Source organism: Rhipicephalus sanguineus, chromosome 2 (assembly GCF_013339695.2).
Source record: "Rhipicephalus sanguineus isolate Rsan-2018 chromosome 2, BIME_Rsan_1.4, whole genome shotgun sequence".
NCBI lineage: Eukaryota > Metazoa > Arthropoda > Arachnida > Ixodida > Ixodidae > Rhipicephalus > Rhipicephalus sanguineus.
Window position 1 is genome coordinate 81,015,623 of NC_051177.1, and position 16,069 is coordinate 81,031,691.

Below are 16,069 nucleotides of genomic sequence, written 5' to 3' on the forward strand. Positions count from 1 at the left end.
GCACTTGTTTTTTTCCTTTTCATGTTGCAAGCATCGGGACGATGCTTTTTCAGAGGGGGGCAATGCCACGCCCGCTTCTTCTTTTATTTTGATGTGTTCGAGTTTGACCAGCAAGGACGGTTATCAACGCTCGACACTGGCCCCGAAGCAGTGTTCGAGAAGCTTCACGATTTTGCTAGATCGTTTTGTTAAGATTGCGCGCCGCACGCGAATGTTCCAGCTTTCTCGAGAGATAACGCCGCCATCAGCGATATTGCTGGAAAGTTCCATAGCGCCTGTATAAAAGCCGACGCGCTTGACCGCTTGTCAGTTGATCGACGGACGACGCCCTGTTCGCCGCTATCATTGTACAGCGTGTATTGCTGTAGTTCTAGTTCTCATTTTCCGGCCACAAGTTCGGCCAAATAAACAGTTTCATCCTGCAAACGCCGACTGCTGTCTTCGTTGACGTCACGACCACGTGACAATACTAACCGCAGTCTGTGCCCGAACTTTGTGCGGCTTCGTTTAGGAACCCAGAGTTTTGGGGCTCTGGTACGTTTATAAGGTGCACCCGCATTGTATTCTCAAATAATAAACGTCCCGAAGTTTTTAAGTTTACCCGTTCCATTTTCATTAGCGTGACGCTTCGCGATTCCTGCGTGTCTCGAATGAAAACGCAACTCGGCGCCGCCGCCTGTCCACACATATGGGTGATATTTCTTCCTTTAGGTCTAGGTACAAAAATATCGAACGAGAACAGGAAGGAAAGACACACGCACATATTGGTGTGTTCTTCAACATCTAAAACATCACTACAACAGCAAAGCATTATAGTAGACGAATACAGGCCACAGAAGCTTGGCAAATGAATAAAATGTCAAGTAGACTGCGGGGTTCGGCTCGTCACATTGAGGCCTGTGACACTGCAGTGGTTGAGCCTTTTGCGAGCCAGCCACCTTGCGGCGCGAGCGTTTTGTATATTGTCGTGGTGAAATAGAATAAGTTGTCCTTCTAGGTTACACTGGCTATTCCTGGTGACTCCAGTGTGACTCACCCTCCGATTTTAGAAGGATGGGCCTAGGTGAGGTTTCGAATGAAACGCAACAAACAGATTCTGTTCCCGAATGGAAGAGGAGGCAAAGGCGGTCCATAGCTAATGGTTCCAACAAGGTCTCGTGGCATGGCAGAGGCTAAGAGAGGCGCCATCATGACCTCGATTAGGCTAGGGCTAACACACTCTAACCTAGAAGAGTCTAGGGATAAATATAAGCCACAAGTATGCATCAGTTCGTCTCTAAATGGGACTGCGTAATATCCACTACGTTTCTCTACTGGTCGTACTCCTCGCTTGCTCACCGACACAACCGCGTCGCAGTATGGTTCTACATTACCTCTAAAAACTACATGGCTATACTATATGGAGGGGTTAGTGACATTTGTTTTTCTTGCCCTAACGCTAACACCTAAGCTCAGTTGACGACACATATTATCAAAGTTACCTATAAAACGAAACAGTGGTTACCACGAAGAATACCCACGACGGCGCTAATATAGAATTCAAAGTTCAAGGAGACTCGCACGTTTCACCTTAAGTGGGAGCTCCTTCGCGTCCGTTCGATTTGCTGAAGTATCTCCGTCCCCGTTTCCGAGGACGTGCTCCGAACTCGTAATTATGGTTCTTTCGTTTCGTTTCGCATCCATAATTATTTACGAAGAATCCAAATGTAATCATGCGTGACCCCTCGAACGAAGCGAACTCGAGCTGTACGATAATTATCGAGGCGTGCGAGCGCCTGCAGATGACGTTTGCTCAGAGTTTCTTGCTTCACGTCGTGCACCCTTTCATGTCTTTGATTTATTCGAGGTCCTCCTCTTGTGCCTCATCCAAGACAGCTCTTGCTGCGAAATTTCCAAGTTTGTTTACAATGAAGATGGGGCTGGATCCTTGCGTGCACTACCACTACGTGTTTATTGCGTTCGTTTGTCTTTTGCGGAACATAGGGCACACCGAATTCTCCAGCAGAAGCGTTCGTGTGCGCGATGCATACAGCCGACTGTGCTCGGGAAACTTTAAATGTTTAATCGCTTCCCTCCGCTGATTAATGCAACAAGCCGCTTTGTTAACAATTCATACCAGTGCGAAGATAAACCTGCTCGTGCATGGCGATCCTCGGGTTCCAAACGAGTTGTTTATGTAGCGCATAACTCATATTAAAACGAATGTGGAGCCGGAATTAATTACGACGCAAAAAATTGCGGCGTATGTCTCGAGGTTACCCTCCGCTTGCTTAATTACGTTAGCGAGCGTGCGGTCTTCCATTCTACGAGCGAATGCTGGAGTTTAAAAAAAAAAATACGGTTCCACGCGTGTGTTACAGACAAAGGACAGCGCAAATATACTGTTGAAGATGAGCGGGAAATACGCTTACGGGAGATCGCTAATCGCTGGCATCGATGCCTTAGTGTTCCTTTTAATTATGGGCGATAATGAGCTGCAGCTTTGACAATGCGTGCTCACGACCAATGATTGTGTTGCCGTACGATAGCTTTGTAAGCGTCCTTTTGTTTGATTATTTCTCGTTCTTCTTCGACTGTTCGCGCGGTTCAAGTTGAATTGTAATTTTCCTGAAACGCACGAGAAAATGCCATTGAAAAAAAAAAAAAACACGTTGCCAGGTGGAGTTTGAGAAGGCATTCGTTTAGCACGTTTCGAAATGCGTGTTTCGTGTTATTTATTTCTTTTTTATTACTTGGCTCGTTCGCTGCGGATATTCTGGCAGGTTTTCATAGGCCGTCTATATTTAGCCGTTTATTCACTGTAACAACCAGGGGTTTAAATTACTGCGGAGTCTCCATTACGGTGTCGATTAGATCCTGCCTTTTGGATCTTTGGAACGTTCGATTCTGTCTTTTATCAAGATGGGTTTGGCCCATCTGCGGTGACAGATGCGTGCTTCGGATCGAAAACAAAATAACAACACGAAGTACAGCGAAGAACGCTGCAAACAGTTGACTACTATAGAAACGTACTCAAGTTTTGCATTTTATAAATGACATCCGAGTTCCTGCACATATTCTGAATATCGGAGGCAGAGGCTGTTGAACGAAGAAGCAGTCATCCCGAAGTGGTGGTTTATGTTAAGAATCCAATGGGCATATGCCCCATTGCTTCTCAACATGGCAGAGTTTCTTTTATATTAACGTGATAGCGTTGAAGAGCTCGTTTCGCAGAAATTCTGGTGTCGGCGTTGTCGTCGGCGTCGTTGGTTCTTAGCGAAAAAGCATCATCCTGTCCGTGACCGAAAGATCGAGAAAGATGCAAATAAAATAAATAATAAAAATATTCTGTGAGAGTGAGAATCGAACTCAGGCCTTCTTCGTGGCATTCAGATGCTTTACCACAGAACCACGCCATTGCTTGCGACCGCATCGGGAAAAAAAAAACGCTATATGAGAGTCATGTAGTGGGAAGAGTCTCCTTAACGCATGTAATATGGTGGGGCAGAAGTGTAGAGTCAAAACATGTGAATTGCGCAACGAGTAGATGTTTTAAAGGCCTACCAATTACAAAGCGCTACGATATATTTAATCCCATCATCAGCAAAAACATCAACAAAGTGAGCAGCGGCGTAGATTTTGCGTGTTACTTACGGACGCGTACTGGGCCCTTCGCTGATTCGCAAAAGGAATAATATGGCGTAGTGGGCACTTAACAATTGTACTTGCAGTAGTTGAATAAACTTTAATTGCCTAACGGTTGTTATTGTGTCCGGAGCTAGGCTGCCAGGGATTCACCGTTCGAGGAACATCTTCCGAGGCATTGTAGGATAGTTTGAAAGGGCCAATGTTACGGGCACAGTCGCTCGTTTCCTTACGGCACGGTTGAGACATGCGCCGACAAACGAAGCGAGGCTAGCAATTGAAAAGGCGATGCGCACGGGGCCCGATTACGCTATCGCATTCTACTCCTTAAGGCGAAGCTCAAGCGTCCTCCTAGTTTTTAATGATACTCAGGTTTCACAAACGCTTTATAGTTGAAGATTACAGTGTACGTGTTACTTTTTTTTAGTTTTCTTTAAACATTATAACCAGTTCGTTGGCCCCATATTATCAGCAGTCTTTAGACGTATGCAACGAAAGGTTGGGGTGTTTTGAAGAGATGGTTCTTGAAGCCCATAGCAGCATATGTAGCGTCCCTGACATTCGTGGTCCGGTGAACTATCACTACTATCAGCCGTGGTTGCTAAGCAGGCAGGGTGTCGAGTTGCTAAGATCGAGGGCGGGGATTCGGTTCCCGGCCACGGCGGTCGCATTTCTATGGGACCGATGTGCAAAGGACATACTTGTGCTTATATTTAGGCGCACGTCACTGAAGCCCAAGTGGTCGAACCTAATCCCGAACTTCTACTACAGCATGTCTCATAACCATATCTTGAATTTGGCACCTAACACCCTAATAATCATTATTATATTATTCTGTGATCTCATTTAATCTTGTGCTTTTTTTGTAGTGCAATGGAAATTCAGACGAGTTGGTGAAGTGGCATAACGGGCAGCCCTTGCCCAGTCTCCTGTATTGCTCCTTCTGTGTCCTCATTTTGCGCTGTTCTATATTTCTAGCACCTGCCTTCCACTGCAGGATTCCAGGAGTCTGCTCATATAATCAATTATCGTTTAATTCGTACCTGTTCCCTGTTCAATGGAATATCGTGCAGTAGAATTTTTTCCAAGGTAAACCCTCCGCCAGTCCAGATTTTGGACCTATCATGAGAAAGTACAAGCGGTAAATGCCGACGAATACTTATGGACCCAAAACAAAACATTGTGAATTCGGCCCCCGATTTGGGGAGACCGCACTAAAAATATCAAGTGCTCGTTTGGACAACTGACAGTGCTATCAGCATTCATTACCCTGGACTGCTTGGTAAGTTCTGGCAGTACCAAGTTAACACGAGAACCACATTATCGTGCACGCAATAAAGGTGCATATGCATCAGATGTAGCGCCGAAGTACTTGTAACAAGCCTTCAATAACGGCATAGGTGATAGAAGAACTAGTGAACACCAGAAATGCGCGCAATTGCCCGCGCGTTTTTTACCTTGCCTGTCAGCAAGAGGTGGAACAAGCTCCCGAACTGAGAGAGAGAGAGAGAAAAGTAGAGGGAGGACAGGGAGGTTAACCAGACAAAATCTCCGGTTGTAAGTGTAAAGAACATCGCACATGCTTTCGCCCATCTCATTAGTTGTCATTGCTCGGAAGCGTTCGGCTTATGTAGGTACTACTCGCTACCTACGTATGCATGCTTCGTCATCTTGGTTATGAAATACGCACAGCAATTTTCACGGAAATGTCATTTTAGTCAACTTCAATCACATTTGCTTGAAATAAGCTTTTAATCGGAACCAAGCCATTGACGGGCTCCGTTCTAAACTCCCGAACGAGACTGTTCGTGCGTGAGAAAACAAACACTGAACGCCGCACGTTTACATTCCGTTTAGTCTGCTGCTGTAAAAAAACAACAACAAGGAAGTTGGGATTGTTTTTACTTTGTTTTTCTTCTAACTGCGTGCCTCGCCTTAAGGGGGAAGAGCCCAGGCTTCGGTATCACAAAAGGTCATATACGCTAATGCAAAAGAATCATCGAAAATATCGATCAATATATCAGTGCGCGTCTGCTCTGAACTTTCTCTTATCTCTCGGACCCAACGCCAACGCAGCACCCGCCTTACGGCCACCCCGTGGGCCGCCTTCGCCCCCTTTCAGCCTCTTCTTTGTCATACAATGCGTTTTGTGTTTTCTCTCGAGCTCCGCAGAAGAGGGAGACTGTGCCATCTCGGCGCGGCGAAGAACGCGGAAGCATATCGCGCTATCGAGCGCGCCCTGATTCGCTTTGTTTAATGCTCTTTCCGTAATCATAAATGAATTAGAATTCTTCTTTCACCGCGCCCTTCTTTTCTCCTCCCGAATCGCACGCCGACGCTGTTCTCCGTTGTCGACTCGGCTCAGTGCGCCTTTCGGCGCCGCATTCCTTCGCATCCATTCACCGTTTTCATTTTTCCTCTTATTTTCTTTCTCGTTCCATTTCGAATGCGTCCGCCTTCGCAGTCATCCTATTAAATTTACACCCTCTCTCTCACCCCATCTTTCATTTCCAATTTCCTTCGTGACGCATTCCATATCAAAGAAATCCGGCGCTCGCGCGCGCGTCTTGGTGCACTTGCGCGAATGAGCAAGGCACCCGCGGAGTTTTCTGGCCCTTCTTGTCTTTTTACTGTTTGTTTACTACGTAGCCTCAGGGTACGCAGTTCTCTGTGTAACACGAGATAGGCCGGCGCTAAGCCTTGTTCCACTAAAACTGTGCAGCATAGTGCTTCCTATAAATACACTAGAGGGAACGCTGGCGCTAGTGTCTACGGGGGTTGCAACGCATGGCGCTTCAGCCAGCATGGGAATGATGAGTAGTACACGGATTTGTCTAAACTTTGTTCTTTTGTCTCCGTTTGGCTCCGCGTCGCCTGCATCCGCTTTGTCAAAAATTGAAGTTCAGCAAAAGTCAGCAGTTCCACTTCACCACTTTAACTTTCTTTAGGCTCACCACTTCAAATCTGGTCACAAAGTTCACAACGATCTATTCTTGAATCCGAAAGAAAACCAAAACACAGCAATTAACAAAGCCACAAGTGCGTTCGAAGCCCGCAAGTACGAAGACTAGGCAAATCCGTGAACTACCCATCATTCCCATGGTGGCTGAACGATCGCAGCGCCAGAGTTCCCTATAGTTAATTTCAGGAAACTCTATGCTGTGCAGAGCTGTGATGGGCCTACAGTAAATGCTCTCACTCGATCAAACTACGCACTTCTTAGAGCCTGCCTGGTACGCGTTAACGAGTCGTTCGGATTGGTGTTCATCTCCGCCGTGCAGTCGACGTTGAAAAAAGCGTTGATCAGGTCCTAGGTGTCAACCAGTGCGACAGCCTTTAGTCTGGTCAGTCATGACAATCCTCGGTAGCAATGATGTCGAGCGTGTGGTTTAATATGTATTCCCCGTTATGGGAAAATGCGACAGCAATGGCGCAAAAGCAGCGCGTTCTTACAACATATGTTCCGATAAGGAAATAGTGTAGAATTTATACGTATAAAACTACATATAGGCACACTTGGAGAGGGGATTAAAAGGGGCGGGGCTGTTCTGTAATGCGGTGTAGTGGTTCTTAAAAAAAAGGGGGGGTGGTATAGATGGCGTTGTCCTCCTGCTGTGGACGCCGTCCCTTCTTCACTCCCTCAAAGCGGTCAAGTCTACTTTACTACGCGCCAGAAGCATAGTCCGCAGCGCTGTCTTAGTAGCCAGCTGTGAAACAAGTGCAATTTACGGCACGAACTATGTTACATATCGCGACGGAGGAATGCGCTTCCTGCCTAATTGCAATACCAAACGAAAGGACACGCGCATTGACGACCTGCCCGAAACCCATTCTCATGCCCCTGTCGCCGTTCCAGTTCCTTATAGGCCGATGTACAAGGCTGCAACGTTCGTAGCAGTGCACGGCATTAGTGGATCAGAGAGTTGCACATCATTGCTTGCCTATTCCTTCCATTTTCTTTTCGTGGCGTTCCTCCGAGCGATGGAGCGGCACGAGTTCTACGGCTTTCTCGGCGGCTTTGTCCCTCAATGCGAGCGTGGAACAAAACGCGCAAGCATGCGGAGAGTCCACGAATGAAGAAAAGAAATAAAAAGCGCCTATATGTTCGCGGATCAGAGCGTGAGAATTTAGTATATTCGGTCCGGATTCGGCCACTGTCGCTACAAGATTTGCCTGTTTTACGAACTTGCGTGTCCCTTGGTTGGTGCTCCTTTCGTTGCTCTGTTTTCTGTCTTTAAGAAGCTGTGGAGATCGGAATTTCCTCTACAGGCTGCCTCAGAGACATCGCTACAATTTCTTTCTTTTTCTGTATGCTGTTTTGGCATCCGCTGTGCTTCGCATATCTTTATGAAGCTACCTTTGCTTATTCGGAAGTTCTGCGTATTTCGTTTATTTGCACTTCATTTGCACCTTATCGTTTGCTTTTATTATTTATTTATTATTTATTATTTAAACATACTGCGGACCAACATTCTGGTCCAAGTAGGAGTGGCAAAAGAAAACATCAAGTGAAATATTACAGCAATAACAAGAATACATGACTTTGTTGCAAACAAAAGAACACTATCATTCTTACGATAAAAGAGGCATCACGTCTGTGAAACAACAAGATTACAACATATGGGAACGCTAGACACCAACAAAACCATTTTCCAGTGACGTAGCAAAGAAAAAAAAAGACAAACATGAGAACGCTAAAAGAGGCATCACGTCTGTGACACAAGAACATTATGACATTTTGGGACGCTAGACAGCCAAAAAGATAATTTTCCAGTGACGTAACAAAATTTTCAGATGGTAAAAATCTCCTGAGGCAGTGAATTCCAATCTGTGACTGTTCTAGGAAAGTAACTTGCTTTTATCTTTTAACTGTTCTAGGAAAGTAACTTGCTTTTATTGCTTTCCTGCTTCCCCTTTCCTCTTATTTTTCTGCACAACGCCTTCAAACATGATATTTCAGTGCCACCTGGCACTTTGTATCGTGGTAATTTTTTAACAGAGAAGCTGTTTAAGGCAGCCGTACTTTGTCCGGCCTATCCTGTGTGGCCTGCCCTGTGTGGCCTATCGGGTATGTGCCACAGAAATTGGGTATATCCCACTGCTCATCACTGGTCCACTAAAGAAAAAGGCAACAGTTAGCCCAACACTGTGGAACGGGAAAGGCCACGGCGGCTGCGAGAAGACCCCGAAGCGATGGAAGGCCCGTAGATCGATGACAGGTGCGAACGCTTGATGTCAGCGCTAGTTTGTCTCTGGATGGACGTCCATGCCCTGTCTGTGACTGTATGAGAGGTGCGAACAATTGCTGGTTGGAGCGCCAGTTTCTGTCTCTAGAGTTTGGACATCCGGCTCGTGTCTGTCACTGTGTCTGGTTTAACTCGAACATCTCTGCGCTGAGAATCAACGTAGAAATAACCTAGCATCACCTAGCTGAAGCCTAGCAACAGCCTAGAAGAAACCTAGAAACAACCACCATCCCCTAGCTAAGACCTAGAAACAACTTAGAAGCAACCAGATTAGTCTTCAGAATCGTCCAGTTTCTCTATTTCAAGGCTTGCGCGGCTTAGTGCTTAGTGCAAGCTTCGCAAAAATTTTTTTATCAAGTGTTCTCAAAATTCGGATACATCCGAACGTCATTGCTCTGGGTGCTATATTCACGATAGTAAAGAAGGGAACTGAATTTTAACGCTACATTGGAGATTTTGAAAATGCAACAAATCAGGGATATACAGTACGCATGAATGTAATCCGACCGATGTGAAATGCCAACGGTTATCTCATAGATAACCTTTTCCTAAGTATTATTCTATGATTACGTGAGTCTCATCGCGAACGTCTGAAAACACTTCATCATCAAGGTTTTTGAGTTTCCCTGCAATCCCGCAAGAAGCGGTGAGTGAAAATGTGCTTCCTGAAAATCAGCTGCCACCGCTGCGTCTTCTCTCTTCCCAGCGACTGCTTATGCAGCTAATCGAGCCCGGGTCTCGCCGTCCTTAGTCACCATCGGTGGTATACCAAGTCGCGAGCTGTCTGGACCCTAAGTGCTCTTAGACGTCTTGTTTCAAGTTTTCCAACGACTCGAACAACCTTGGTCATAGAGAATCTGAACAGCCAGTTGAAAATGGTGGCGCACAGCCAGCCTTCTATGCCTTTTTCCGCCATGACGCACACGCTTTTTTTATCACCTACTGGCGCTGCACTTTTAAAAGTTGCTGATGTTTTCTTCCATATCTGAAAGGACGGAACCCGACGGGGCAATTACCTGCATATCTTGCATGTCTACATCGGCCTGCAACTTTTTGTCGGCAAAATCCACTTGCAAAACTTTAACATTCACACTCGTTGTTACGGAATAGAAGAGAAAAATGTACTGTAGTTTTGTAAATTTTTTTTAGAACCTGAAAAAAAAAACTTATGAGGGTCTTCAATTGAAGTCATGCTGAATCGTAGCGGGAGCAGCTGCCAGTACACTTTTAGCGTCTTGTATCGATTGTTTCGAGGCCGTTTGAGCTGCTTGGAAAACACAGCGCCAGTACACCAGGAAGAAGAGGGCACACGCGGGGAATATTTTCAGATCACTCAGTGACTCTGGAGCCGAAACAAAGTTCGTGAATAGAAACTAGCATCTGCCACTGCTCTGCTCAAAACAGGTGCCGCAATCAGTAAAACCGCCCAAGCGTCAGTATGGAAATATACGAGGAAATGGAGCTCTCAGAAGCATCTGCGAACGGTGCTGAAAGCTTGCTTTGTGTTTTTGACATCTTTGTCTGTTTTTATTGTATGTGAATGAAAATTGTTACCACTTGAATGTTTTCAATGTTTCAGCTTTGAGGTTCCTGGAAATACCTTGGTTACTCTGTGGCAACGAATACTTGCACACAATTTGTGTAAGTATTCGCTATTCTGCGGATGACAGCTGCTGCAGCTATCATGCGAGTGCTTCGCTTTACATTCTTTTTTCGCTCATAAACTATTTGATGGGAGTTGTGCAGAGGATCCTAGAGTGCAACTGCGAAACTGCGCAATGCAGATAGCTTATGTGCTCCAATGAAAAAGCAATATGCCTTGTGTCCTTTCCTATTCCCTTACCAGCTGTGCAAGTTCCATGTTCAGCGACCGGCAAGCCAGAATATTTGCACTAAAGGGTGCGCGCAAAGTAACTCCGCATCAAGAATTGTTTATAACTTTTGTGATGACTTAACCAATTTTATTACAAATAAAAAAGCAGTTTGTTCCTTATAACCGTGGAGAAGTTATTACGTATCTCATTTATGTCATTGCAAGCATCACAGAGATGACCTCAACAAAAGTTGTGGGTCAATACATTATCCGGAACACAATTTCCAGGAGGCTGGTTGGGGGCGACGTGCCCCCCTGAAATGGCCTGCAATGAGTCCAGACGCCCAGCGACTTGTTCCACTTGGGGTCGTCTAGAGAGGAAGTTTATCGCACAATCCAAAAAGTGTATTGATGAATTCGAGAAATTAATTTAGCAAGTTTTTGCAAACCCACCACATGAATATCTATCTGCGCAAGTGTGTCGAAAACACCTCCAACCGTTAAAAAAAAATTAGTGACTAACGGTGGTGCTTACACAGCATTTTAGCCGCGCGTAACAATTCTGCGACTGTAAAAAAGCAAAATGGTTTTTTGTTTCATTAAAGTTGGTTTTGTATTACAGAATTTATAAAAAATTCTCAATAAAAAGGTATTCGCCACCCAACCTGCATGGACACTACAGTTTACGTCGGTAAATTAGTTGTACGAACATTTCATAACGAAAACCTCAGTCGGTATCGGCAAACAAAGATGCTGACGCTACTTAAGTATAGGACACGCAAAGCGACCAGATTACGCTTTTATGGTCCTAGAATACTTGCATGGGTTCATGGCACGTAAATTTTGCAATGTGCTTAAGAGCTGCTAGGCAGTGATAATAATGACAGCTAAGTGCAAGAACTCCTCACTATTTTTTATTTTATTTGCGCTCTCTTGGTCTAGTGCAAGTGAGCGCAAACTGCAACACCAGCAAAACTAAACGTAAGCCTTCCACTAATTTCCCGGACCTGTACGTCTGTATTAATCCCCTAAGCAGCGTCCTTCCGGATAATCCGAATGGCCTCCATTTAGATCACCATGTTGGCTGCAGTCACGTAGGCGGCTGCACTCTTTTTATGAACCTGTAGCGTGGTTAGGATATCATCAGAACTGAGCTAGTTAATAAGGGTAGATTTCTGCGACTTGTAATAACATACAACAAGCCGGATTCGGAAAGTATTTCTCGCCGTTTTTATTCACACGTGAAATTAAAAAAAAAAGGGCAAATAACGACAAGTAGGTTGTCTCTGACAAAGCGCGAAGCTCACAGGGGTGACAATACTGAGCGTACAAACGAGGCCACAAACAAGAGGTGAAAGTAAAACATCTGTTTGCCGAAAGCAACGGTAAGCCGAGGAGAGTGACAGGAAACGACGTCGCTCCTGCGACGGATGAATAGGACATGCGCAGCCGCTGGCAAGGTTGTGCCCAAGAACAGAACAAAAAAAGAAAGAAAATGTCTGAGGAAACCTAATTTGGCTCACGTCACAGATGATCAGAGTGGCGAGTCGTGTAGACGATGCTGCAAACAGGAGCGAAAAGGAGATCCAGGGAGGACGAAGAAGAAGGAAACATGGCGATAAGCCGCTTTCCTCGCTGGTTCCTAAGAGCTGCGGGCGCGGAAGAGTGGGCGCCGGTGGGAGGCAGCTAACTCCGCGCGGGTCGCGCGTGCACGTAGCATTCGGCCATTATGTTCGCCAGTGCCGAATAGCAAGCCAGATGCCCCCGGCTCGTTCCGCTACCCGCCCTTCCTCCCACACACTGCGCGCGTTCTCTCCGGTGCGTGACTAGCAGAAAGGCGAATTACGGGAGGAGAACCGCGTTTCGGGCCTGGATGCGCAAGACGAGTTGAGCGAGTGGATGAGGGACACGGGCGCGCCTGGTCGTCTATCGTGTTTCCACCCGGCTGTCTCGTACTCGTTGCTCTCAGCAGCGGGAAATCAGTACTGACGCAGTTAAGCCCTTCGGAAACGACGGCACGTCGAACTCGGTGGATTAGTGGCGCAAGAGATGCATTTCCGTCAGTACAGTTTCACGACTGTCAGGGATACCTACGTGCATCACTATATGTCTTCGCGTTGCGCTCGTCGGCCCGAAAACGATTGCGTAATATGGGCGACAGTGTATTAAAGACGCGTGGCGCTCAGGCGTGTGATCTGATAAATAAGGAAGTAGCAAGCGATTGTACATCTGCTGTACTATTTACGGCTCTACACCGTGTCGAAATTTCCCCTTTACAGCCATATTACATCATATCATTGTAACCCATTGGTCACCGTTATCGCCACATTATAAGTCATGACGCTTTTTGGCCGCACCTGGCCCTTGAGCCATTAAACTCTATTATTAGTCGTGTGTTGAAATTTCAGAGCAATAAGCGAGGACCTGGCCAAACTGATGTGAAGACCAGCGCCACCCCTCGAAGATTTTTCAACGCATTCGTTATTTGTTTGCTACGTTTTCTTAATTACCCTATTTACAGTTTTCGATCATAAGTTATTAAAGCCAATTGCTTGGTACATGTAAGAAATTAATATCGTCAAATAGAGAGACGTCGGGGAAATCAGGAGGTTAACCAGAGGAGATTGCCCGGTCTGCTATACACTGCAAATATCGCCAACGAAAAAGAGAAGTCCCATGACAAAGCCGAGAGATTCACGAATATATCACAACAAAATGTTTGGATCGTACGAAGAATTCGAGTTTCAAGCGAATAGCAAATGGTTAATACAATATACAATTGCAATTGAGATAAGCGGCATGCATGATTGTGTTGTGTTGTTGGAGTGTATTGCTATGTGGATGTCTTTATGGAACGAATGTCCTGCTTTCCAGGCTATTTTATACACTCAAAATTTTTTACAGAACTCCAGTGCGGAACATAGGGAATCTTCTTGATACGTACCTGCCTCTTGTGCTGCTAAATTAATGTCATTTTCGCGCGCTTTTATTTATTTTTTGGCAGTGTGTAATGAAGCCGATGCTAGTAAGGCTACCGGCCTATTCTGCAAACGATGTTAAAGTAGACACAAGAATTGTTGTATGGAAAACTCACTGCAACAAAAAAGCATCCTTCGTTTACATTTTACCGGCGGTAATTCAAGCAACCATTTTTTTTTCTTCATGGTTGTCACTCTAGCTTTCAAGCGCCTGCGAGTATTTTTAACGGCTGATCCAGCTGGGCAAAAGCATTAGTGAAAAACACGTGGGTGCTCCCGAGAAACTTCACATTGTACGCTCGGCATAAAACCGCTGGGCGGACGAGCCACTTTTCGAGTTTATCGTATCGGATTTCCTGTCAGAGTAGGAGCCATGTATGGCAGCGACTAACAAAAATCGGTCCCCTCAGTTTCACTTCTCCTCCTTCACTGTGAAAGAAAGAGCCACTCATGCCTTACACTTTAGGCATCTTGTCCGCGCACACTTTCAACCATTATTCCCGAGTGCTCCGTTTCGCAAAGGAGAACTCCATTATAAAGAATGGGAGCTCAAATTACGTTGGCGAAGTGGCTCTGAGAACGAGATATAGCAGAAAAACGTCGATGCTTTCATAGTCCTACGAAGCCGGAACTTCCTTCAGAGCTCATTATGGAAACCTTATCTGAGGATTCCATTTATTACTTAGACGGCCGCCGTAAGGCATGACATTCTAAAGAGAAATATTTTATTTGTAAATCTAACCCTGCATCTTGCGGGAAGTATAGCAAGATGCCGTAACGACAGTCATCTCGATTTGGTGACGTCGGCATGCCGGTCGAGATGGTAGTCTGCTAGACCAGTTGGTGCAACATGAGCCTCTGTACTGTTAGAAACTAAAAAGGAATGAGACGTGGACAGAGAATAGGCTTGAGACACGCCAGTGCTCAAGACTCTTGGCAGCCTTCATATTACGCAATTTTAGATTCTATGAAATCTTACAAACATGCCCAGACAGTCACTTCAGTGTCTATCCTGTCGATTCCTTTCGGTTTCTGCTGTTTTTCCGCTCATACTTTTATATAGAAGCATGCGCGTCGTTGGCGGCAGGTAGGCCGTCCGAGCAAGGACTCCAGAAGTCGCTGTGGCCGTCGGCAGGTTCGCAACGCGTGGTGCACATCCGCGTTGTTGTGCTAGACTCGTACAGTTCAGACACGTGGCGTCGGCGCGTATCCGCCGACATCTCTTTTGACATACTCACTTACTGTATTTTTATCCCTACAAAGTAACGGAGATGCTCTACAACACTCTATGCACGCTTGTACGTACAGCGGTGTACCAACAGCCATCGCTGCGCCTCCTACGCAGGCATCTTTGTGCCGGCGGCAAATTAACATACTTCCTTCTTACACCATGCAGTTGGTCGTTTAGTTTATGGGATTTAAGGTCCCAAATTAACATTTGCTAAGAGAGACGTCGCAGTGGAGGGCTCCGCATAACTTCGACCATCTGGGGTTCTTCAACTTGTGCAGGCATCGCACAGTACATTGGCCTCTAGAGCGTTTCGCCTCCATCGAAATGCGACCGCTGCGGCTGGGTTCGAACCCGAGCCTTTCGGATCAGCAGACGAGCACTGTAGCCACTTTGCCACCGCGACGGCTTGCTGTGCACTTAGCAACAAAGGGACAACGACAACAACATATGGTTCAACAGCTTACAACACGCTTAGCTGTATGCCATGGTCTGTTACGTAAACGTGTGGATCAGATAGGAAAATAGAGTGAATGTGCACGAATAAATGAATGACAAAAAGAAACAGGTAAAAAAATTACAGTATATCCACGGGTAAATGATGAAGAGCTTGGGCGAAGATTCTGAAGCAATCATGGTTACACCCTGAAATGTTCAGTGGTTTCGTACAGCAGTAATCAATGCGATACGCCGCTATGATTACTGCACGCCATCTAGCGTGCAGGGTGCCGCTGCTTTTCTTCTTTCTTCTCGTCTTTTTTTTTTTCTTTTTTTTCTTCTTTTGCACCCATATTGCACACATCTCTATGGGACAGCGCCATTTAGTATACCGTCACCCAACTGCAGTTTGCATGCATCTCTATGGGACAGCGCCATCTATTGAATGATACGGGAGACGCGACGGCGGGGACACGCCGCATGAAGCGACGACCGACCAGGTGATGCTATAAGGAGCTTCGCCCCTAAAAAATTATGACAGCTTCGAACTAGCGGTGCCAAGCCTGTTTCTATTTTTTTGTTTCTTTGTTTTTCCTTTGTTTCTATATATTTTCCTCTTTCTTTCTTCTCTTTCTTTCTCTTTCTCGCTCTTTCTATAATTCCTTCTCTTTCTTCCCTCTCTGTCTCCCTCTTTAACGCTTCCTCTTTCTCCCTATCAATTTCTCTCTTTCTCTTTTTCTTT

At 45.7% G+C, this 16,069-nt stretch overlaps 1 protein-coding gene across 1 annotated transcript in view; it reads right to left on the bottom strand.

Moving 5' to 3' along the window:
* The window catches only part of LOC119381697 (Down syndrome cell adhesion molecule homolog), a 151,470-nt gene that overhangs the window by 124,257 nt on the left and 11,144 nt on the right, over positions 1-16,069 (bottom strand). The window lies entirely within an intron of this gene.